The sequence below is a fragment of the Equus asinus genome, chromosome 2 (assembly GCF_041296235.1).
Source record: "Equus asinus isolate D_3611 breed Donkey chromosome 2, EquAss-T2T_v2, whole genome shotgun sequence".
In the NCBI taxonomy this organism is placed as follows: domain Eukaryota; kingdom Metazoa; phylum Chordata; class Mammalia; order Perissodactyla; family Equidae; genus Equus; species Equus asinus.
In genome coordinates, this window is record NC_091791.1 from 140,224,004 (window position 1) to 140,247,419 (window position 23,416).

Consider the following 23,416-nt stretch of genomic DNA (forward strand, 5'->3'; position numbering starts at 1 on the left):
GCAATACATATAACACATCCAGTGTTTGGGAAATGATAATAAGCCTACCCCAGTGAGCATCAGCCACTATTATTAGTACATTGGACATGATAGTTTCAAATAGAGGTTAGAGTCATCGTTTCTGAGAGCCCCAGGGCCAGGTAGACTGCCACGCTATTTGTTTTTCTCCAACAGAAGTCCATTGGTTAACCTCTTTGGATGTTCTTTTTAGTTAGAAAAGGAAGGCACATTCATGCAAATCGGTTCAGGTTCACAGGTGCAGAGTGATCTGGAAATTAGGCTTGGCCAAAAATAAACCAGCCTGATCATTTCTGTTTCCAGGAATAGAACAGATTAGATAGCCAGAACAATTTTCCCATCCAGGACAACTGAAATACTGGATAAAGTATATTTTTAAAATCTTTAAAAATGTGTCTCTGAGCTGACATGGAAGTAGGAAATCTTCTCAGCTCCCAAACAAACTGAAACCAAACACAGAGGGACGTAAATGAACACCAAAGCTTGCTTCACCCTGGAACTTTCTCCCAAATGCTAGAGGCTTGGGCTTCTGCCTTGGAGATTCTGTGGGGATGGGAGACAGGAATTTAAGTCCTGGTCTTGACCAAGGTGGGGTACCTCATAGGAGATACTTAAATAAAACCAGGGTCCTAAAAAAGGACTACACATCTTTCATAGTGAACACAGAAAGAGAAGAAAGAAAAGTTGTGCATCTCAACCCAGACAATCACTTTGGCCTGGCACAAACTGACTCTCACTTGCATTTGCAGTTCAAATTCATACCACATGGGTGGTCCTACATATCTAAGTCTGAAAATGTAATGTGTTCTCAGTTTGGTACTACCTTACATGACCAGTGAATAAACACAAATATATTCTGGGGGAATCCTGCTTCAATGCAGGCCTCTCAGAGTTTCCACAAATAATTGTGCAAGGAAAATGAGCAGCTTATAGTAGAAAATCACAAAACACACAAGGAAACAAAGCATAATGATTCAGAGAACCAGCAGAAAAGCAACCACACGTATAGTAGAAATAGATCAGCAAGAGCTTCACATACTGGATTTATTGAACATCGGGAGTAAAATAGCTGTGCAAAAATGTGTAAAGATATGAGAGAGAAGCTTGAAAATTTCAGCAGAGACCAAGCAGACTTGAAAAAGAACCAACCAAACTTAACTTCTAAAAATGAAAAACGGAACAATTGAAATTAAAACTTCAATGGATGGAGTAACCAGAAATTAGATACAGTTAGAAATAATGAAGATGGATGCAATGGCATTATCATGGATATAAATTGGGGATATAAGTTTAAAAATACAAGAAAAAAAAGCACACAAAAAACAAGAGAGGACAAAGGGAGAAGTTTCAGTCAGATATGGGGAGGGGATTTTATCCTAACAAATAATGGCTGAGAATTTTCCAGAACTCTAACTGACACTAGTCTTCAACAAATCTGAGGGAGGATAAATAAAAGGAAACACACTTCTAGGCACATCAGATTAACTACAGAATAAAGAAAAAGAGATGATCTTAAAACCAGCCAGAGAGGAAAGATGAACCCTCTCCAAAAGAAAGGCAATTAGTGTTACTGCTGACTTCTTGTCCACAGTCAGGAAAGCCAGAGGGCATAAGGTGCTGGGAGAAAATAACTGTTAACAAAAACTCTATATTCAGCCAAACGATTTTTTAAAAATGAGGACAAAGTAAAGATATTTCAGATAAAAGAAATAAAGAAACAGATAATTTATCACTAGAAGTTCCCCACTAAATGAAATTCTACACAATATACTGCAGGTATGAGAAAAATGGTCCAAGAGGGAAGATTTGAGCTACAAAAAGGAACGATGAGCAAATGTGTTATAAATATGTGGATACATCTGAATAAATCTTAATTTAAATCTAAATAAATCTTAACTCGATAATGTGATTATAATGTCAAATTTTCAGGGGAAAAACCCTATTATAAATAAAATATCAGACAACATGAACATTGGATTAGGTGGGAGGATAACTGGAATTAAAAAAAAATTTAAGGACCTTGAATTTTTCAGCAGGAGGTTAAAGATATTAATTTTAGAATTATTAAAAATGCATCTTGGGGCTGGCCCCGTGGCCGAGTGGTTAAGTTCGCGCGCTCCGCTGCAGGCGGCCCAGTGTTTCGTTGGTTGGAATCCTGGGCGCGGACATGGCACTGCTCATCAAAACCACGCTGAGGCAGCGTCCCACATACCACAACTAGAAGAATCCACAACGAAGAATATACAACTATGTACCGGGGGGCTTTGGGGAGAAAAAGGAAATAATAAAATCTTTAAAAAAAAAATGCATCTTAAAAATTTTAGGGCAATTACAAAAAGGAACGATATGGAGAATATAACTTCCAAAAAAATAGAAGCCAATGGAGGGAGAAAATGATGAAATAAAAACAAAAAAACCTACTTTACAAGAAAGGGCTGTGGAAGAACAGAAAAAGGGAGACACATATAAAACACATAGTAGGATGGCAGAAATAAATTTAAATATATTAGTAATGACTATAACTATGACAGGACTAAACTTCCCAGTTAAAAGACAAAAACTGAGAGCCTGGGTAAAGAAATATAATCTAGCATATGCTATTTACATGAGACACATTTCAAACATAAGGATGTAGAAATATTGAAAGTTAAAGGATGGAAAAAGACACAACAGGCAAATAGCAGTCAAAAGAAAGCTGGAAAAATATGTTAATGTCAGAAAAAAACAGACTTTAAGGCAAACAGCTTTATGAGTGATAAAGAGGTCACCACACAATGGTAAGATGCTTAATTTCACACAAATATATAACAATTCTAGACTTGTAACATTATCTATATATATCTCCTCAAAATACATAAAGTAAACAATTGCAGCACTAAGAGGGAAGATAGATCCACTGTGCCAGTGGGAGATTTTTAACATTTCTCTTGGCAATTCAGAGATTAAGCAACTAAAAGTCAGTGAGGATGTAAAAGACGTGAACACATTAATAAACTTGATAAAATGGCATATAGAGAACGTGGCACTCAGCAGTTGGAGATTATTGCCTCTTTTTAAACAATTATGGAATTTTCTATGAATAAATATCAAAAGTAATTGTTAGAAATCAATGACAAAAAACATTAATTAAAAAAAGCCTTACATTTGGAAATGAAAAACATACTTTAAACAATTCATAGATCAAAGAAAACATATAATGGAAATTTAAAAATACATAGAACTGAATATGATGAAAAGATTATGTTTTAAAACTTCTGGAATGCAACTAAAGCAAACTAGGAATAGAAGAGATATTCGTTAATCTGAAAAACCTTCAGCAAACATCATTATTAACAGTCAAAAGTTGAAGTTCACGGGATAAGATAGAGATGCATCCTCTCAATATTCCCATTTGACAATGTAGTGGAGGTCATTGCTAAGGTGGTAAAACGGGGGGAAAAAAAAGAAAAAGTATGAGAATTGGAAAGGAAGAAACAAAACTGTCATGATTTGCAGACATAGAAATTCTAAAATCATCTATATATGAACTATTAAAGTTAACAAGGGTCGGGGGAGAGTGAAAGGCGTGATTAGGCACACGTGTGGTGATGGATTGTAATTGATTTTCGGGTGGTGAACATGGTGTAATCTACGCAGAATTCAAAATAGATTATGATGAACACCTGAAAGTTATATAATGTTATAGTCCAATGTTACTGCAATTAAAAAAAATAATTAATTAAAAAAAGAATCTCAAAAAAATAAAAATGAAAAAATAAAACCAATGAGAAATTGGTAAAAAATAATAAAGTTAATGAGTTTAGTAAGATGTCTGCATAATAAAACAAATATAAAAAATCAATTGCATTTCTATATACCAGAGGCAATTAGTTAGAAAAATGTAATTTTAAAAGATACTGCTCATATTAGCAATAAAAAATATGAATTGCTTACTAACACATTTTCAAAAGAGGCATAAGTTTCTATAGATAAAGCTCTAAACCTTTATGAAAGACTTTAAATTAGTCCTAAAACCATGCAGACATATACCATATTTACCATATTTTTGAATAGGAAGACAGTATAATAAAGATATGAATTCCTGCCCTTTTGACCTATAGATTGAATGACATTCCAGTGGAAGTTTGTTTCTTTGGTAGAACATGACAAGCAGATTCTTAAATTTATTGTGGTGGTTGTTACGTGCCATCAAGTCAACTCCGACTCCTGGTGACCCCATGAATGAGTGATGTCCACAGTGTCCTGTCCTCTACAGCCCTACTCGGCTCCTGTAGATCATGCCTATGGCTCCCTTTATGGAGTCAGCCCATCTCACATTTGCTCTTCCTCTTTTCTTACTGCCTTCTATTTTTCCCAGCATTATTGTCTTTGCCAAAGAGTCCTGTCTTCTCACAATGTGCCCACAGTAGGACAGCCTCAGTTTTATCATTTTTGCCTCCAGCGATAATTCACACTTAATTTGCTCTAGGACCCACTTGTTCCTCTTTCTGGCAGTCCAGAACGGGCTCCCCTCCAACACCACATTTCAAATAAATCAATTCTTTTCTTGTCATCCTTCTTCACTGTCCAGCCTTCACACCGTACATAGTAATGGAGAATAAGAGCGTGTGGGTAGTCTTGGCCTTCGCCTCTAACGACACTTCCTTACACTTGATGATCTTTCCTAATTCTTTCTTTGCTGTGCTTCTGAGTCTCAGTCTTCTCTTGACGTCTTGGCTGCCATCTCCATTAAAAATGATGACTGAACCGAGGTAAACAAAATCTTTAACAATTTCAATGTCTTCACCGCCTACGTTACAGTTGTGTAGTTCTTCTGTCATCGTGACTTAAATTTATACAGAAGGTCAAAAGGCCAAGCCTAGTCAAAACAACCCTGAAGAAGCTGCAGAAGGTGGTAGGATGGTAGGACTGTCCCTACTACAGATCAAAACTTCTTATACATCACTGTAAATTCAACTAAGTTCAACTTGAGAACGTTTTTATCAGAAGATACCTTTAAGAGAGTGAACAGAGGATACAAATGCAGAGAGAAATTTGCAATATATAACCACAAAGGACTTCCAGAATATGTAACAATTCTTATGAAGCAATAAGAATGAAACAGACGACTCAACAGAATAGCGGGCCAAAGACATGAAAGGGCAATCTACAGAAGAGGAATACACACATGACTCATAATCGTATGAAAAGATGCCCAATCTCATTGTTAACCAGGGAATTACCAATTAAAACTGCAATGAGAAAACATTGTGCACTAACGAATTAGCAAAAACAGCAACCAAGTTGATGATTTATAGTGTTTTTCAGGATGTACGAGGAACTCCTATTAACTGCTACTGGGAATATAAATTGGTACGACCACTTTGAAAAACAGCACAGCGTTATCTGGTATTACCTAGTAAAGTGGAAAATCCATACGCTTTGTGATCCTGCAATTCCACTCCTTCCTGAAGAAACTCATATACGCGTGTGCTGGGAGACACACGCATGAACATTCATAGCTGCATTGTTCTTAATGGCTCTAAACTGGGAACAACCGAAATGCCAATCAAATGTAGAATGAATATATAGATTGTGGCATATTTGATTCAGAATATGAAGAAATACGACACAGCAGTGAAAATGAAAGAACTACACACAGCTGCCCTCAAAAACATGAAGCAATCTTAAAAACACAAAATTGAGCACAGGAAGCAAGTCACAGATAACTCATAACAGTGTGACTGCATTGATATAAATGTCAAAAATGACATTAATCCATATATTTTAAGAGGCACATTTATGGCAACAAGAAAAGGTGCGAGAGAATCATTAACACAAAAATCAGGCTAGTAAGGTGGGCTCTGTGTGGGGCAGGAGGAGAAAGTGATCTGAACGAGGCACATGGGATGCTAAGGGTTGGTCACATTCTATTTTTACTCCTGAATGGTGAATACACTGGTGTTCATGTTGTTATTAGTTTCTAAACCATTCATAGGCTTTTTACACCCTTCTTTGTGTATGATATAGTTCACAATTAAAACAAAACAAAAAAGCCATTGGGCAGATACAACTGAAATTGTCAGCTGAACAAAAATTGTGGGGAAAATATAAAGGAGAACCTCAGGCTGAACTTGCAGCCTTGTGTCTCCCATGAGACACTGCCTCCCCCCGCCCGGAGTCAGATTTATAGGCGAGTCCTCTCTGACACACCCTGGCTCCTGCCTGATCCTCCTCACCCTGGCAAGGAAAAGAAAGGGGCCTTTTCTGTCACTCTCTTTCCTTCTGTGTTAATGAGATTGCAAGTCTGGGTCAACTACTTTGTCCAAGGTCACACAGCTACTGAAGGTTCCCAGTCCACGTTCATTTCACCTATTATTATGCAGCGTTTTATTTTATCCTTCCCGGGAGGGCCTGGGAGAGGAGAATATTAAAAGGCTACAGTAATTAGCCTCACATTGTAACACCCTTGACTCCAGGCTAGCTCCTTCCGCAGAGGAGGGAGAAGTTTCATTCTGCCCTTCTCAGATGGGTCTGAGATTCTGGCTGGAAAGCGGGAGAGGATTTCCTGAAGATGCTTACCGGTGTCTGGAGTCAAGTTGGGTCACTATTGCTCCCAGTGGTCTTTGAGCAGTACCTGTGGACCCAACAGAGGGCAAAGCATCAGGTTTCATCTGGGGGGTGTCCGTTGTGTGGGCAACTTGGAATAGACTGGACAGATTTCCAGTGTTGTGCAATTGCTCATTCTATCCTGAAAAACTGACTCGTTTCTTGATGTCAGCCTCTGACCTGCAGAGCAGAGCTACAGGGCAGCAGGCAAGTGTGGCAGGGTAGCAGGTGAGAGCTGCACTGGGGCATCTGGGGGCTCCTTCCATCGCCCAAGACTCCACCCTCCTGTCTGTGCAGCTATTTTAGGAAAACCGTCTTGTAAGCCTCTGGAACAAGTAGTCCCTTTCTGTTCAAACACTTACAAAGTAGCAAGAGGTATAAAGTGTAACCCCACCCGCGTCTTGGATACTTCTGGGGGTTAGCAGGCTCGTTAAGATGAAACTTCAGAATAGTCAGTCCTTTGTTGCCTACAGGGCGTGGGGGAGTGGGGATTGCTTTTCCCTGGTGATCCACCCCCAACCAAAGATGGTTTCTGCTCTTCTTTGGTTGACTCTCAAGATCCTCACTTGAGAACTTGACAATGATTCAAAGATTGGGCAAGTCGGAAGGGAAGGGAGGAAGAGAAAGTGTACAGTACCTGCATTGTGTCTTGACAAACCTTGTAGATGTTTGCTCCGCCGGGTTGGATGCTGGCCCTCTTCCACCTGGCTAAGTGCTGTCATCCGGGACATGCCCCAGTGCAGGCACAACCCTGGGGAACCTGGTCCTCCCACTGCACTTGCCTTAAAAAGCTCAGTGTCTGTGAATGCGACTCCTCTTATTCCAGGTTTTCTGCTATTGGCCAGAAAAGGTGTCCTCGCAGCCCTAAGAAAAACTAACCGACATTAGAGGAGCATCTGGGCTTTGTAGAAGACCTATACTTGTTTCACCTCAAAAGACAAAGGGAGAATTGTACATGTAAAAATGGTTAAGGGAGTGGGGCCGGCCGGTGCCACAGTGGTTAAGTGCACACGTTCCGCTTTGGCGGCCCAGGGTTTGCTGCTTTGGGTTCCAGGTTCGGACGTGGCACCACTTGGCAAGCCATGCTGTGGCAGGCGTCCCATGTATAAAGTAGAAGAAGGTGGGCATGGATGTTAGCTCAGGGCCAGTCTTCCTTAGCCAAAAAAGGAGGATTGGCAGCAGATGTTACCTCAGGGCTAATCTTCCTCAAAAAAAAAAAAAAAGAAAGAAAGAAAATGGTTAAGGAAGTAGATTTTATGTTATGTTTACCACAATAAAAGACTTGGAAAAAAATGGCGAAGGAAATTTTGTCCTCACATAAAGATACCTGATGCATTGAATTTAATAAATGAAATTATTTTTGGTAAATGAAAAGCACATGACTTTAAAATGCTTGAACACTCCCCTGAGTTTTCTTGTGTATGTTTGAAAAGACTCAGTTGGGGGTGAGGGAGCCACTGCAGCATGGTGGTGAAGGTTTTGGTCCCCAAAGCTTTGGAGCAGACAGACCTGCCTCGGTTCCATTCCTGTTTCTGCCACCACAGGTGTCTTTCCTCTCCTTCCTCTGCCTTAACTCACAGGGTGCTTCTGAGGATTAAATGAGATAATGCATGTGGAGCATGCCTGGCATTAGTAAGTCTATACATAAGATTGCCCAGCTAATGCTCAAAGTTACAGCAGTTTCCGGGTTTGATTGGATATTCAAAAGAACCTCAAAAGGCATCCCGAGGGATGCAGACTATAGCAAATGAATCTAAACACATTGCAAAGTGTGATGTTCGGTTTCCTGTGTCAGTTTGGCTAGGCCATAGTCCCTAGTTATTCAATCAAACACTAATCTAGATGTGGTTGTAAAGGTAGTTAGTAGATGTGATTAAAGTCCATAATCAGTTTATTTTAAATAAAGAAGATTATCCTTTATAATCTGGGTGGGCCTGACTCAATCAGTTGAAAGGCCTTAGAGTAGAGCTGAGGCTTCCTTGGAGTAGAAATTCTGCCTGAAGACAGCAGCTCCCTGAGCGTCCAGCCTGCCCTTTCTAATGGCCTGCCCTGTGGCTTTCAGACGTGCCTAGTGATGGGTTGAACTGTGACCCCCAAAAGATGGTGGTGTCCTCACACCTAGTATCTGTTAATGTAAACTTCTTTGGAAGTAGGATCTTTGCAGATGATCAAGATGAAGTTATTAGGATGGGCCCTAGACCAATATGACTATGTCCTTATAAAGGGGGAAATTTGGACACAGAGAAACAGCCATAGAAGGAAGAGGATGTGCAGACTCAGGGAGAAGACAGCTACAGTGAAGGAACACCGTACACGCATCCGTCTCCACATCCTGCTGTGACTGCTTCCCTGGTAGACCCCTGACTGATGCACAGTACCAAAAGGGGCACCACTCTGGATGGCACCCCGGATTTGGTCTTGGAACAGAAAGAGGACACTAGTGGAAAATTGGTGAAACCCACATGAGGCCTGGGGTTCAGTTGATAATAATGTGCCAATGCTGGTTTCTTCATTTTGCCAAATGTACCATGGTTATATAAGACGTTACCAATGAGGGAAGCTGGGTAATGGATGATGGGAACTCTCTGTACTATCTTTGCAACTTTTCTGTAAATTAAACATTATTCCAAAATAAAATGTTTCTTTTAAAAAAGGCAGTCTAGATCCAACACTTAGAAGCTGTGTGACCTCAGGAAAGTCACTTAATCTTTAGAGGCTCAATCCTGTCCTTTGTAAAATGGGGGTTAAACATAAAATATGCCTGTAGGGTTGTTGTAAGGATTAAATGAGTTAAAACACAAAAACTGCTTAGAACAATGCCTGGTGCAAGGTAAGTGCTTAACAAATGTTGACTCTAATTATAATATTTTTGTTTTATTTATATATGACTTATTCTCCACAGCTGCTTGCTCAGCATGTGATAATCCTCCCCACAGACCAGTGTTCTCCTAAGTGGGGTGTGGCTGGGATGGCACAAGACTACCCGTTGGAGGGTGAGAAGAAAAAGTAGAACTTCTGCTTACATACTGTATTTATTTCATCCTTTTAAGTTTTCTTTTTTTCTATAAGTGCTGTTATGCATATTTTAATCCAGTATATCAGAATATAATTTATAGATACATATATAAGGGAGAAGAGTGCACTCCACCTTTTTTTCTTGGTAGAAGAGATGATGAAGAAGACATGGGGACCAGTGCTGTGCTCCAGAGGCAGGCAGGCACGTGCTGGCATCCGTGTGACCTTCTTTGGGCTCAAAGACACAGACACTTAGGCAAACTAATTTTGCATTAAGCCCTAATGCCTAAGCTGTTTAAATCCGCATAAAAATAATATTTTAGTCCCGAAAGCTGAAAATGTTAAGGCTGATTCAATATATATTTACTACCCAGTGTTCCTTTGGCCTGGATTATTTCAATTTGTTCTATTACTAGACAAAATCTCTCCACTTACTTTTGAGAATCTAAATTTTCCCTCTGGCTTCCACCAGACCTTATTCATTACTTTACAATAGCTCTTCAAGTTATTTCAGGTATTGCATGTTTATGAGTCTAAAGCCTTTTGGATCTGGATGATGACACTTGTAGCAAGATAGAATGCTATTTTTTCAGGCATGGAACAACAGAACTGACATTCGTTTTAAGTTTTGTGTCCATTTGTTTGTTCACAATCATTCATTCAAACACTGATTTAGTTTTTCTTTAAAAAGCCCAAGGTCTTAAAGACAGAATTAGATTTAAAGCCTGCTGGTTTTCAGAACCTGGGTTCACATCCTGCCGTTAACCAGTTGTGTGTCCTTGGACAATTTCTTTTTCTGAACTCCCCTACATCCACGTCCTCACTGGACAGATAGAATGTTTACCTTGCGGGGTGAGGTAAGGAACAGCCATGTTTACGTGAAGCCCTTGCACAGGGTCTGGGGCATGGAAGGTGCTTAACAAATAGATGATTTTACTATTATTCTTGTTATTGTGCCAACTATGAGGATGGACGTAGGAAAACCAAGACGGGTAAGATATGGTTCTTACCTGCAAGGCAAACACACACACATACACACACACAGGTAAATCCACGCTCTCCTGGCCCCCTTCCCCCAAGCCCTCGTCCCGTTCTCCGAAGGGAAACTTTATTAGCTGTTTCTCTTTTTTTCATTCTTCTGTGGTTTATTCTATAATTCAAAATAATCAGCTCATATCATTGTTTCCTAATTTCATCAGCTTTAGAACGTCCTATTGACTCCTTGTTATGCTAATAAGGAGGTTACAATTTAGGTCACGTGGCCCTGTACTTCTGCCCCTTCTCTTCCTGGTGTGTGATAATTATCCCGTTTTCTAACAATTCCTCAATTGCTGATATTTTTTACTTTACTATGCTTCAACCTCTATTTCTTGTTCTATCAGCTTCAGTCAGTGCTTTACTCTCTCTAGGAAAGATAAGGTTATCCCTCTTTCTCTTTCATCTCTTACCTTCTGTAAGACATAGCCAAATTCTTTAAAATGCAATTTGATGAATGACAAATTTGCTGAATTTACCGAATTTGGGCTTTTGGCATTTCATGTTGCTGTGATTGCTTTGGAGTCCTCCACAGTAGTTCCATTCTTGTGGAGGATGTGAGAGGACTCCCCGGGCTCATTCAGAGCCTCTCTTGTCAGTTACACCTCGGCTTTCGTGTTGTCAACATGCGAAAGATTTGTGTTCAGTTCTGTAGTAAAGGCTTCCCTGCTTTCTCTGTGGCCGATTTAAAAAGTTATAACCCCCACAAAAGGCATTTGCGTTATTATGAGCAGTTAATCATTGTCCCCTGCAGGGAGGGACAGTATGCCAAGATTACATGTCCCTGTCTATGTCCAATATCAGGAGCTATGGGCAACTTCCAAGGCAGGAGGTACAACAACATCAAGCTCAAATGGCTTTTCTTTTCTTTCACTCTATCGTTGCTTAAAATGATGTCTCATTTACTTGGCTTTGTATTTGGATTACCACCTTCACCTACAGACTTTGGCCTTCCTGACATTTCTCGTCTTTTATCTTTCTTCCTCCCTTCCTCCCTTTTCTCTTTCCTTTCCGACAAAAAAAAAAAAAAGCCTCAAGTTTACTAAGCCTTTCAGACGTAGCAACTCTTGCAGAGTCCTTGTCTTTCTCCCTGTCTTATGTTCTCCTACTGAGCTTGGACTTGTTGCTCTCTTCCGTATAGCTGTCCTTCCGGATTTTTCTGTACAGTCATGTGTTGCTTAATGATGGGGACACGGTCCGAGAATGCACTGTCAGGTGGTCTCAACAGTGTGCCAACATCATAGAGTGCATGTACTGCACAAACCTAGATGGTATAGCCTACTGCACACCCAGGCTATATGATACTGATCTTATGGGACCAACATTGTATATGCCTTGCGTCGTTGACCAAAACATCGTTATGTGGTGCGTGACTGCATAACCTTCCTAGGTCAGATCCACTGTTTCCTGGATCCTGTGTCTTTCCCTTTCTGGTTTGTTCTCATTCACTGATGATGTATATCCCTAAATAACTTCTTAAGAAAGGCAGAAGTAGTTTTGTGAGGCATTGTTTGTCTGAAAGTGTCTTTATTTAGATCAATTACGTTTGATTGATAGCTTGCCTGGGTAAACAATTCTGTCTTCAAAAATCATTTTCCCTCCACTTTCTTCTGACATCCAGTATTGCTTATGAGAAGGCCGATGTCAGCATTTTCCTTATCTTTTGCTGGTAATTACAGTGCCCCCACTCAACATCATAGATGCTTTTTATATTTCCTTATTATTATTATTATTATTATTTTTTTGGTGAGGAAGATTGTCACTGAGCTAACATCTGTGCCAATCTTCCTCTTTTTGCTTGAGGAAGATTGTCACTGAGCTAACATCTGTGCCAGTCTTCCTCTATTTTGTATGTGGGAGGCCTGCCAGAGCATGTCTTGATGAGCAGTGTGTAGGTCCATCCCCGGCGTCTGAACCCGTGAACCCCGGGCTGCCAAAGCGGAGCGTGTGAACTTAATCACTTTGCCATGGGGCAGGCCCCGCATATTTCCTTATTCCTGATATCATGTGTCCATTTGTGGATCTTTCAGAAATTTTCTGTGTTGGGCAAGAGTCATTCTCTGATAACTTGGAATTTTAATTCTGGGGAAATTTTTTCTATTATTTTGAGTAAGTTCCTTCTCTCCACTTTCCTCATTTTTCTGTGACACCCGTTAATTGGATAATGGCCTCCTAGATTGATAGATAGTCTCTTTCTATGTCTCATCTTTTCTGTCATATTTCTTATCTATGGGTTTAGCTTTCTCTTATAAAAGACTTACTTATACTTTATGTTTAGCCCTGCTATTGCATTTTTAATCTATCTTTCTAAAATTTCAAACTTTCTTCTTTTTGACTCTTCCTAATATATGTATATGTAACAATAACATAAGACAAAACCCTGAGTTTATATACATGCTAGTAATATTCTGTATAACTAATATGTATTATATGTATAAAGCTTATATATAATATATATTTTCCTATTTCCCTTTATATATAAGATGGTTTTGTCTTATGTTATTGCTAGCTTTCTTGCTTGCTTCTGATTTGATACTTTCTGTTCATTGAATTACCTGTTTCCTCAAATCAAGTTTTCTTGTAGTTTTATGTTTTTCATTTTTTCATGCTGTTGGTTTTCTTATAGGTATTTCTGTCGATTCTTCAAGCTTTCTGATGCGCTGCCAATATAATCCCTTTCTGCTTGAGTTCGTGAGTCTGCTTTAGTTCTGGGCAAGGAAGAGCTCCGATTACTATTCTCTTTCATTTATCCCACTTCACAAGGCGATTATGTTGAGGGGGGACCTGAACGGTTTGAAAAGAACTGCAAGGCTGCTCTCAAAGTTATTCTTAATGCCAACATATAAAACGTTACATGTTCAGACTGGATAGAAGAAAGCCTAGCCTGAATTACTCAGGGATGCTTTAAAATATTGTTTTATTATTTTCAATTTTTATGAGGAGATTTACCTCAGCTAAGAAAATGTTGCAGGTAAAACCCACTGGAGAGTGAACAGATGAGAATATGTTTCTATTTAAATGATGCCTCTAATACACTTGAGCACTCTCTAATGTTTCATGTGGGGAAAACATGAATTTCACAGTTTTACAGCATTTCCATTCATTACCTCTCTGATGGGAAGGTAGAAACTTAAACTTTAGCCCAAAACCTTGATCAGAATTGGATTTAGTGAGAATAAAAGCTGTCACAAACCTTGTATTTCCAATGAGAAGGCATGAGATGGTCCATTTTATATTCACATATATACGATATAGACAGCTTAATATTCAGCAGAGATATACCAAATGACAATAATAACACGCTTATTAGATCAGTGTCAGATTCAAAAGGGAACTAATATTATATAAATCAATTTTCCTTTGAAACCAGCAGAAAGATGCACTGAATTAGATTCCATTTTGGAATTGCTTTACCAGTGTCAACGCTTCACATAATTTCTTCAGAAAGAAACCAATTTGATCTGAGAACACCTGCAAGTCTCTGGAACATTTACCCTGGCACCTGACTCTAAGTTTATAATAAGTTCAGACGTTCTCACAGATTGTGACATATCTTCGTTATTATGAGCAAATAGCGTCTGTGTATTTAGAATCCAATTGAAAGGGAAGCCCAGGAGCTCTGCGAACATCCCCTCAACAGTCCGTGAGGTCAGGGAGGGACAAGGATGCTCGGTCCAGGGCCTGTAGGATTTCAGTAGATTTCCCTCCGTGCTGGAGGAAGAGAATAAGGCTCTGAGGCAGTGAGTTCACTGCTGAAGGATTCACGGACGTCTCAATTTACTGCAGGGCTCTCAAGTGACCACGTCAGGTCATCTGCCAAAGTCCCACAGCTGAGGAGCAGCATTGTGGGGATTCAAATATCTACACCATACCCACACATGGAGACATGGCGTGTTTGGATGTGCCCATGGGATCTGCGCAACTGAGGGAAGAGGTAGTGTTAATAGGGCAATGGGACCCTAAAGAGGTTTGACAGAGATCTAGAGAGAAATCCAGTTTTCACTGTGCCCAGGGCCAGACCCCGTCTGGTCTCGAGCTCTGTCCTCAGGGTTGCAGAGTTGTACTTCCCACGCACCTCCCTTGCTGACGCTTTCCCGGTAAATGATTAGACGAGGAGTATTGATGTTTTCCTGAACCATGTCGCCTCTCCAATCATTAACGTGGCCCTTTAGCTCCTCTCTTGTCACCCAAACTTCTTCCCTTTGAAGCCAGTTGTGAAAGAGATAAAGTCCCAAGAATTATATCTCAATCCTAGGTCTTTCCCAGAACGCGGTGAGTCATCTGTTTGAAAGGCAACCACCCTCCCACCCTCTGTACATCTCGTCCATCCTCACCAGCCTGTGGCCCCTCTCCCACCTCTGACCCAGTCACTTCCCTGTGCAACTCCTTCACAGCTCCCCACAGAGCAAGGTTTGGTTTCTTGCTCTGGCCCCCCCAGTTACCCCCATCTGCCCTTCCAGATGGAGCTCTCGCGCCCTCCTCGGCCAGTCAAACGGAAAGCTTAGTGGCTCCCTCCACACTGTTTTCCTGTGTTGGGCCTTTCTCTTGCCCCCAGCTGGGATGCCCTGGCTTGCCCATCTCTGCATATCTAAATTCTCCTCATTTTCAAGTCCAGATGGAAAGCCAACACCTTCCCCCAGCCTCCCTGGTCTGACAGCTGCGGCCTCCCTAATAATACCAATAAGGCTAATAAGGCTACTGGTGGGGAGCTAAGCACCCTCTGAGAGCTTTATGTGGGGGACCTCATTTCATCCTCACAACCTGTGACACAGGGACTGGTTTCAGGTGACAAAACCGAGGCTTAAGGAGGTTAACTTGCCTAAGGATCTCAAGCTCTGAGTGCTGGACCAGGGAAGGGAGTGCAGGCATGCCTGAGCTCAGAGCCTGGCTTTCCACCATTCTGGGATGCTCCAAGGGCCTGAGTTATTGACGTAACTGGGGTCTTTCCCACTGTCAAAGGCTCTAATGTCCTGGGGAGGAGGACGATGTCCAATTCACCTTTGCTTCCCTGCCTAATTCTACTATGGACTGGGTGCTGAATAAAAGTACAAGGAGAAGGTGAGGCTCTTCTATATGGATGGGCAGCAGCACTTGCCACTGGGGCTCCCCTGAGGCCTGCTGGGTTGTCGGACTGTTCCCTCACTCCTTCTCAGGTGCCCAGAGTGCTTCCCATTTCTCACCACTCCATCCTGTCTTCTCTCCCTTGTCCTTCTGTCTGCCCAGCTGCCACAGGGGGAGACCATAGAGCCCTCCTCCCACTTCTCCCCTTCCGCTCAAGCTGGTTTGATGTCCTTCCCACCTCCATGTGTCTTTCCTTTTCTGGGCTCTCCGGAGCTGAAATATTCACCTTCCCTCTTGTGGTACTATGTCTTTGTTGTGTCCTGATTAGAAATAAAGCCCAGGGGCCAGCCCGGTGGCACAGCCGTTAAGTGCGCACATTCCACTTCAGCGGCCCAAGGTTCACAGGTTCAAATCCTGGGTGTGGACATGGCACAACTTGGCAAGCCATGCTGATGTGGTAGGTGTCCCACATATAAAGTAGAGGAAGATGGGCACGGATGTTAGCTCAGGGCCAGTCTTCCTCACCAAAAAAGAGGAGGATTGGCAGATGTTAGCTCAGAGCTAGTCTTCCTCAAAAAAAAAAAAAAAGAAAGAAAGAAAGAAAGCCCAGCCTCAGTGCCTTACCTGAGTACAATCGGCTCCTCTGATCGCCGCTTCTTGGATGCCTCCAGCACTCACAATCGGAACTGTGTCCAGGCTCTGAATTACGGACTGCCAGGTAATTGATCCATCTCTCCATTAACATGTATTTATCAAGGTCTTATTATGTGTGGGGTCCTGATGAGGCTGCAATGAACAGAGTCATTGTCCCTGCCTGCATGGGCCCTTAAAGTTTAGCGTAATGTATTATAATTGGTTTGTGGAAGTCATCTTGTCTCCTCACCTAGACTATTAATTCCTTGCTGGCAGGAACCTTATTTTCTGGTCCTCTTGTGGCCTCCACACAGCCTAATACAGTGCTGGGCATGACATAGAAACAGTAGCAATGGATAATGTATAGTGAGTTATAAAACATTTACAGTTTAAGAAGCATTTTTCACGTATATGATCACATTTTTAAATTGAATCATTAGTCCCATGAGGTCGGCAGGGCAAAACTGAGGAATGTTGGTTCTAAGTAGTTTAATGATTTTACAGTTCTTAAAATCCATATTCAGTAAATATGGTTCAGCATTTATTAAATGAGCACGGGGAAACTACCTTTCCAGTTTTTCTGTTCAGAGCAAGAGATTTATATGCATTGAACCTTATATAACAGTAGGAATGTTAATTTTTATAAAACATGATGTATTTAAAAAAATAATATTGGAAGAGCTTAGAATGAAAACTCTTGTCCCCACTCTTTCTTCCCCCTGTTCTACTTCCCAGAGACAGTCAATTGGACCTTTCTGTTTTTGTTTCCTCTGCATGAGAGAGAAATGTAAATAATTGTAGGCAGAGGGCAGACGGTAGTAGATTGCAAATGGGTCCACAGATTTCTCCTATTCTGTTATGTTCACTCCTTTGCAATCTGACTTTGCAGCTCCCTCCATCAAGAGACAGAATCTGTTCCCCGACCCCTTGAATTGGGGCTGGCCCTGGGACTTCCTGTGTCCAGTACGTAAGGCAGAAATGATAGTTTGCAAAATCTCAGGCTAGGCCTTAATGGGCCTTGTAGCTTCTGCTTTTGAACTTTTGGAATGCTGTCCTGTGGCTGTCGTTTAAGGAAACCAGGCTAGCTACAGAAGAGTGAGAGGCCACATGGAGGAGACCTGAAGTACCCCAGTGGACAGCGAGCATTACAGCCAGATGTGCAAGGAAGCCCACCTTGGTCTGTCCAGTCCAGCCACCTCTCTGGGGAATGCAGCCCACAGGTGAGCCCCAGCGAAACCAACGGAGGAACTGCCCAGCAAGTCCACAGAAATATGAGAAATAACGAGTAGTTGCTGTTTTAGGATACTTTCTTTTTTTGTCTATTTTTGGCATTATCCTTTAATTTCCTGCTATGACAAATGAGGACTTAGTTCGTTACTTCACCCCGCTTCTGCCACACACCCTTATTTTGTAATATTATCAATAATCTTGGCTTCTCTCTGCATCACCTTTGCAACCTCAAAATAGTTAAGCCTTCATTTCTTCTTCCATAAATAACAATATCTACTGACTCCCCACTTTTTAACTTGAAAACCTTATTGCTCCGGCCCTTCTTGCACCTGTGTCATCTCCTTTCACCTCTCAGTTTCTTTAGGCTCTGCCTCCAGCTTGCAGAGCTGTCACCAACATTTGCCTCTGAAGCAGTCTTGCCTTTTGTGTCATTAAAATCTCTTCTGTTTTGATTGTAATGGGTAAATTTATATATTCAAGATAAATAAGCAAAGGAATAAAATCGCCAAAACTAGAAATTGTGCTAGCCTATCCACAGTTTTTCACATTTTGACTATGCTTGAGCCAAACATCAGATTAAAAAAAGAAAGCCAGTCTGCTGAACACAGTGTTTCACAGAAGGCTACACAACAGACACACACACTCACACACATGCATGCACAGACACAAGTGCACACACATCCTTCAACTTTTTTCTCTTTCCTTGATTTATTCATACAAGCTACAAGTATGTACCCAAAGCTCATGCATTCTTTTTAATATAAATATTTAAGACAGCATTCCAAACACAAGTAAGCCTTCTGGTTATATGAATCCAAGTAGTGAATGAAAAAAGAAAGCCTTAAACTGTTGAGGGGAAGATTGGAATTACAATTTTAAGAGAAATGAGTGAACGTGTGATATCCCAGAAACAAAGGAGTCCACGTTGCATTCCATCAGAGACAACAGTATGAAAATAAGGAAAGAGAGGAGGGATAGACAGACCCCAGGTATCATCTGTGCTAATTGGAGTGGGGAAGTGTTTGCAAGGGATTGGAGCTAATGACCGCGCTGCTCAGAGCAGCGGGGTGACCTCTGTGTCTGGCCGCATCTGGAGCTGCATTTACATCTTCTTCATGAAAGAAGGAAACTAGGAAACAACAAAGGTAGGGTTTCTATTTTAAGCGGGAGCAAAAGAAAGAAAAACAGATAATGAGCTATAACCCGCCAGCTCTGGTGGCACATTTCAGCCTAAGAATGAGGTTGTCCATCCTTCCACCTCTTCTCCACGACTCAGAAGCTACAAGAGTTCACCACAGCAAGCAAACTTGTATGTTTGTCTGTGATCACTGACGTATTTATTTATTAGAAAGTGAAAACAGCAGTAGCATTTATATACGTATTTATTTACTTTTATTATTATATTTCAGTAAATTTCTTAAGAAACTGTATAGATTTGGAGTGTTTTCCCTAATCCTAGCTTTCCTGTATATCCTGTTCATTTTATGACACAAAATTCCATAGCTTGGTGGTTTTACCCACACATCCGTGGCATGAAGGATGAAGTTACGTTATACCGGTCACTGCTCCCTCCTTTGGGTCTGGCTCAGTTATCTTTTATCTTTCTCTGCTTCTCCCCCTCCCTTTTTCTCTCCCTCCTCTCCTCCTCTATTCCTCTTTCTTTGACTTTTGGCGTTTAGGGCCTTCCCTTACCTTCTTGTGATCTCAGCAATGCATTTAAAATTATGTTTGTTGTAACTGGTGAAGGACTTCGTTTTCAGCAACAAGGTCCTTCAGAATATTCAACCCACTATGCTCCCAGAATGAAAGTCTGTATCCACTTTTCATCTTGCATCAGTGTGTTGAAATCTCTCATCCATCTATAGCCCCTTCTGATTCTCTTCACTGTTGTTGACTTTGTCCTTTTTTATTCTTCTAGCTTCATCTTAATGTAGTCTCTGGGGAAAGAGGAGATAAATGTGTGTGTGTTCATGCATTATTCTTAGCCGCAAACCAGAGTCGTTTTTTTCCAACTTCATATTTAAATATGCTCTGCTTTGTTCTTCAGTGGTTTTAATTGCACACCAAAAAGACAGATTAAAAATAAATAGAAATGTCGATCTAAGTTCTAAGGAAAACAAAATTACCATTTAGCTAGTAACCTTCAAAGTGATGAAAAAATATTTAATACTTTGAGAAAGTAATTTACGGAGATTTTCAAGGCTTTTTTCAAAAGTAAGTCTAACGTGTACCTAGGGTGTCATTGTCTACATATTTATTTAAAATATTTTATTTGTTTGAATAAGTGATGTGATAAGGTAGCACTTTACCTTGGGATGATCTGTGGGTTTTTGTAATGTTAATTACTCTCATTCACTGAGGCTATCAGTTACTCACATGGCCATAGTTACAAAGCCTTCTTAAAAATAAGTTTAAACGTTGCTCTTTTATGATTTTAATGTCTGACAAGACTATATTTTGAGCAGTGTCCTTTGCAGTTGATAATAACACCTGGATTCATTTGACAGGGACATTTAGAAATATACTTTTAAAAAAATTCACAAAAATAGGATTCTCCCCCAGCAGTATTTGTATAATTCATTACTGTAGAAAAATAGTGTTTACAGGAATCTCTTGGATAAACATGCTAGTTTCTTTCTGCACATAGACCTCGGCAGGAGACGGCCGTCATTGTTCGAGCGAGGAGGCATCCAGGTGCCTTCCTTGCAGTGGCCCAAATTACTTTCCGAGCGACGGCTCTCCTGAATATGTGCAGAGCAATCAATCACTGGCACGCTCTTCCCTTTGGAACCTTAAGGCTCTGTCTGTCGGATGCAAGTCCAAACCCTGGTGGCAGACAAGAAGGCTACCACTTATGCTTAGCTACCAAGTGTCTCACTCTCTCTCTGTCTGTCTCTCTCTCTCATACACACATACACACTTGGGACTTTGAATTTGTACTGGAGTGTCACAAGGATGAGATAAATGATTGAAGTCATTGAGTTAATCCGTGGTCTGCCAAGGCGTTTGAGCTGTTCCTGCCACTAAAATCTCTGAAGATGTCTGTTTCTGCCTCTTCCCTGCTTGGCTTCTTCAGTCTCCTTTTCAGTCCTGTGAGTTTCCTTCCCATACATTCTCTTTCCACCTGAACTATCTAGTTACTTTTCGTTGTTGGCTAACAATTCACCTTAGTGTGATTCACCTTATAACACAATATGATTGAGGGTCACAGGCCACCAAGCAATACTGCAGTGGATGATGTTGGGAACATCAGTCCAACCTGCTTAACTCCCCAAGCTGGGACTGTGGTATTCAGCAGACAAGCGGACTATCTTCACCCCTGCTGGTGTCAGAACCATAAAAGGAACTATCTGACACAGCAGGATTGAACACAACTCCACTCTGATTTCTTTTTCAAACTTGAAATAGGAATCAGATTTTGCACAAGAAACTTCTCAGAAACAGACGGAACGACATCGACACAGCCATGGCTTCCCTTCAGCCAGCCTGAACTGAGTAGAGAGCCTGGATTCATTCGGTAAAATTGTTTCTACTTTCCTATCTTTTCTGTTACCTCTTTAAATGTTAAAATAATTTTAATTATGAGACATTTCAACATATAGAAAATAATATAATAGAATCCATATACCAAAGCGTTACATAGGACTAGGTTCAGGAAATTGTAACAGAAAAAATGAAAAAAGGGGCTTTAAAAAGTTTATTTTCCTGCCATGACAAGAAGTTTGGAGTTTGGCGGTCCAAGCTGATGTGGTATCTTAGAGACGCCCGCGAGGCCAGGCTTCCCTCTTTCTTCTTCTCTACCCTCAGCACCAACTTAGGTGGCTTCCATCCTCATGATCTGAAGATGGCTTCTTTTCTTTTCCAGGCAGAAAGAAGACAGAAAAGGGTCTTCTCCAAACACAGAACCTTGTTGTTTTTGTTTTATTGCCTCAGGAAGCCCTTCCCTGGGACTTTTGCCTACCTCTCTTTGGCCAGAACTGTATCCTATGGCCATTCCAGGCTACAAGAGACTTTGGGAAGGTGACATTACCAACCTCATAAAAATCAGGGTTCTATTAACGAGACAGAAAAAAGAGAATGGACATTGGGTAAGCAACCCACCAATGTCTGCTGCCACCTACTACCAGGGTTTAACAGATGTTAATATTCCACCAATTTGCTTCAGATCTTTTATTTTCTTTTAAAGATACAAATCATTACAAATAAAGCTAAAGGCCCATCTTGATCTCTTTTTCCACCTTCCACCCCAAAGGGAACCTTTAACCTTAAGTTGGTGTGTGTAACTCCCAGATAATTTCTATACTTTTATCATTTATCGTGGTTTGGTTTCTGATAATGTTGGGCTAGATAACTCAAGCCTTTCCTTGGCATAAATATATGTAAATGCTATCTCAAGTATATACAGAGATTTTTTTTCCTAAACTATATTTTAAAATCGAGTAAAAGTCTTATGGAAATGACAAGATCATAAAGAACTATTAGGCCCGAGTTTAAGGAGAAGGGACTAGGGAGGCAAGTTGAAGCCCAGCTGTGCTGGCACCGCCCTTACTTAGTGCCCTGGGGGTGGATTGGAGCAGATTCACTTCTGGTCTACCTTCCCCTGAGGGTGTGGTCTTCCGGGACCAGCTCGATATGGAAGAGGGTTTCCTACTGGAGTCCCAGTCTCAGGGTGAGCTCTCGGCCATGACTTCTTTTTCTCTCGCTTCACAGCGCTACCAAAACTGAAGCCCAGGTTTGCCTAGATCAACAACAGCCCTCAAGGCCAAAGTTGTGTCAATGCTCAGGGGTCTGTCGTACCTGCAAAGATGAGCTCTCCACGAAGGCAAGGACAAATGAGCACTACAAAAGTATTAATAGTTGCAATTTCTCAGGCATGTTTTTACTAATCTTATGATCTCCTTCCTTCTATGTTCTTTGAATTTACTCTGTTTTGTCTAATTTTTTATCTAATTTCTTAGCTCATTGATTTTTTTCTTTATTAATAAAGCAAAGTCATAATTTTCTTTTCTATAAATACTACTTTATCTACATCCCAAAAGTTTTGATATACAGTGCTTCATTGTGATTTATTTCTAAAACATTTCTAGTTTCTTTGACCTACAAATTATGTATTTAATATACATTTTTATAAATATATATGAAATATATGATGCATTCAGGAAAGAGCATAATCATAAAAGGATAGCTATATAAATGTTCACAGAATGAACATATCCATGTAAACACCATCCAAATCAGAAATGAAACAAAGATCTTACAATCTGTCTGCTTTTCTTTTTGGTGAGGAAGATTGGCCCTGAGCTAACATCTGTTACCAATCTTCCTCTTTTTGCTTGAGGAAGATTGTACCTGAGTTAACATCTGTGCCAATCATCCTCTATCTTGTATGTGGGACATGGCCACAGCATGGCTTGACAAGTAGTGTGTAGGTCCACACCTGGGATCTGAACGTGTGAACCCTGAGCCACTGGAGCAGAGCCTGCAAACTCGACTGCTACACCACTAGGCCACCCCATAATCTTTGTCTTTTAACTGAATTGTTCAGTCCCTTTACATTTAAGGTAATTTCTTCTAAGTTATCAATTTTCTTTTAAGTATACTAATAATCTTTTCTTTTTGATTGTTTTATTTTCAGAAGTTATTGCAGTTCTAAGCCCCATAATTATTATATTTGACAACACTTCCTCATTGAGGATTACTTCTTCGTGAGTTTTAAAATTTTGGATTGTGAATTCATATTCAGCAAGCTTTTTCTGTGAGAATGCCATGCAAACGGGCTGAGGAAACAGTCCTTCACAATGTTTTTGTGCTTACTCCTGTTAGGTCATGTGGATTT

At 40.7% G+C, this 23,416-nt stretch overlaps 1 long non-coding RNA gene across 1 annotated transcript; it reads left to right on the forward strand.

The window, feature by feature from the left end:
* Positions 1-16,237: 16,237 nt before the first annotated feature.
* On the forward strand, positions 16,238-22,726 carry LOC123283479 (uncharacterized). Its single transcript, XR_006524147.2, has 4 exons — positions 16,238-16,435; positions 17,423-17,570; positions 20,989-21,097; positions 22,291-22,726. It is a non-coding gene; the product is annotated as an uncharacterized lncRNA (long non-coding RNA).
* Positions 22,727-23,416: the final 690 nt, after the last annotated feature.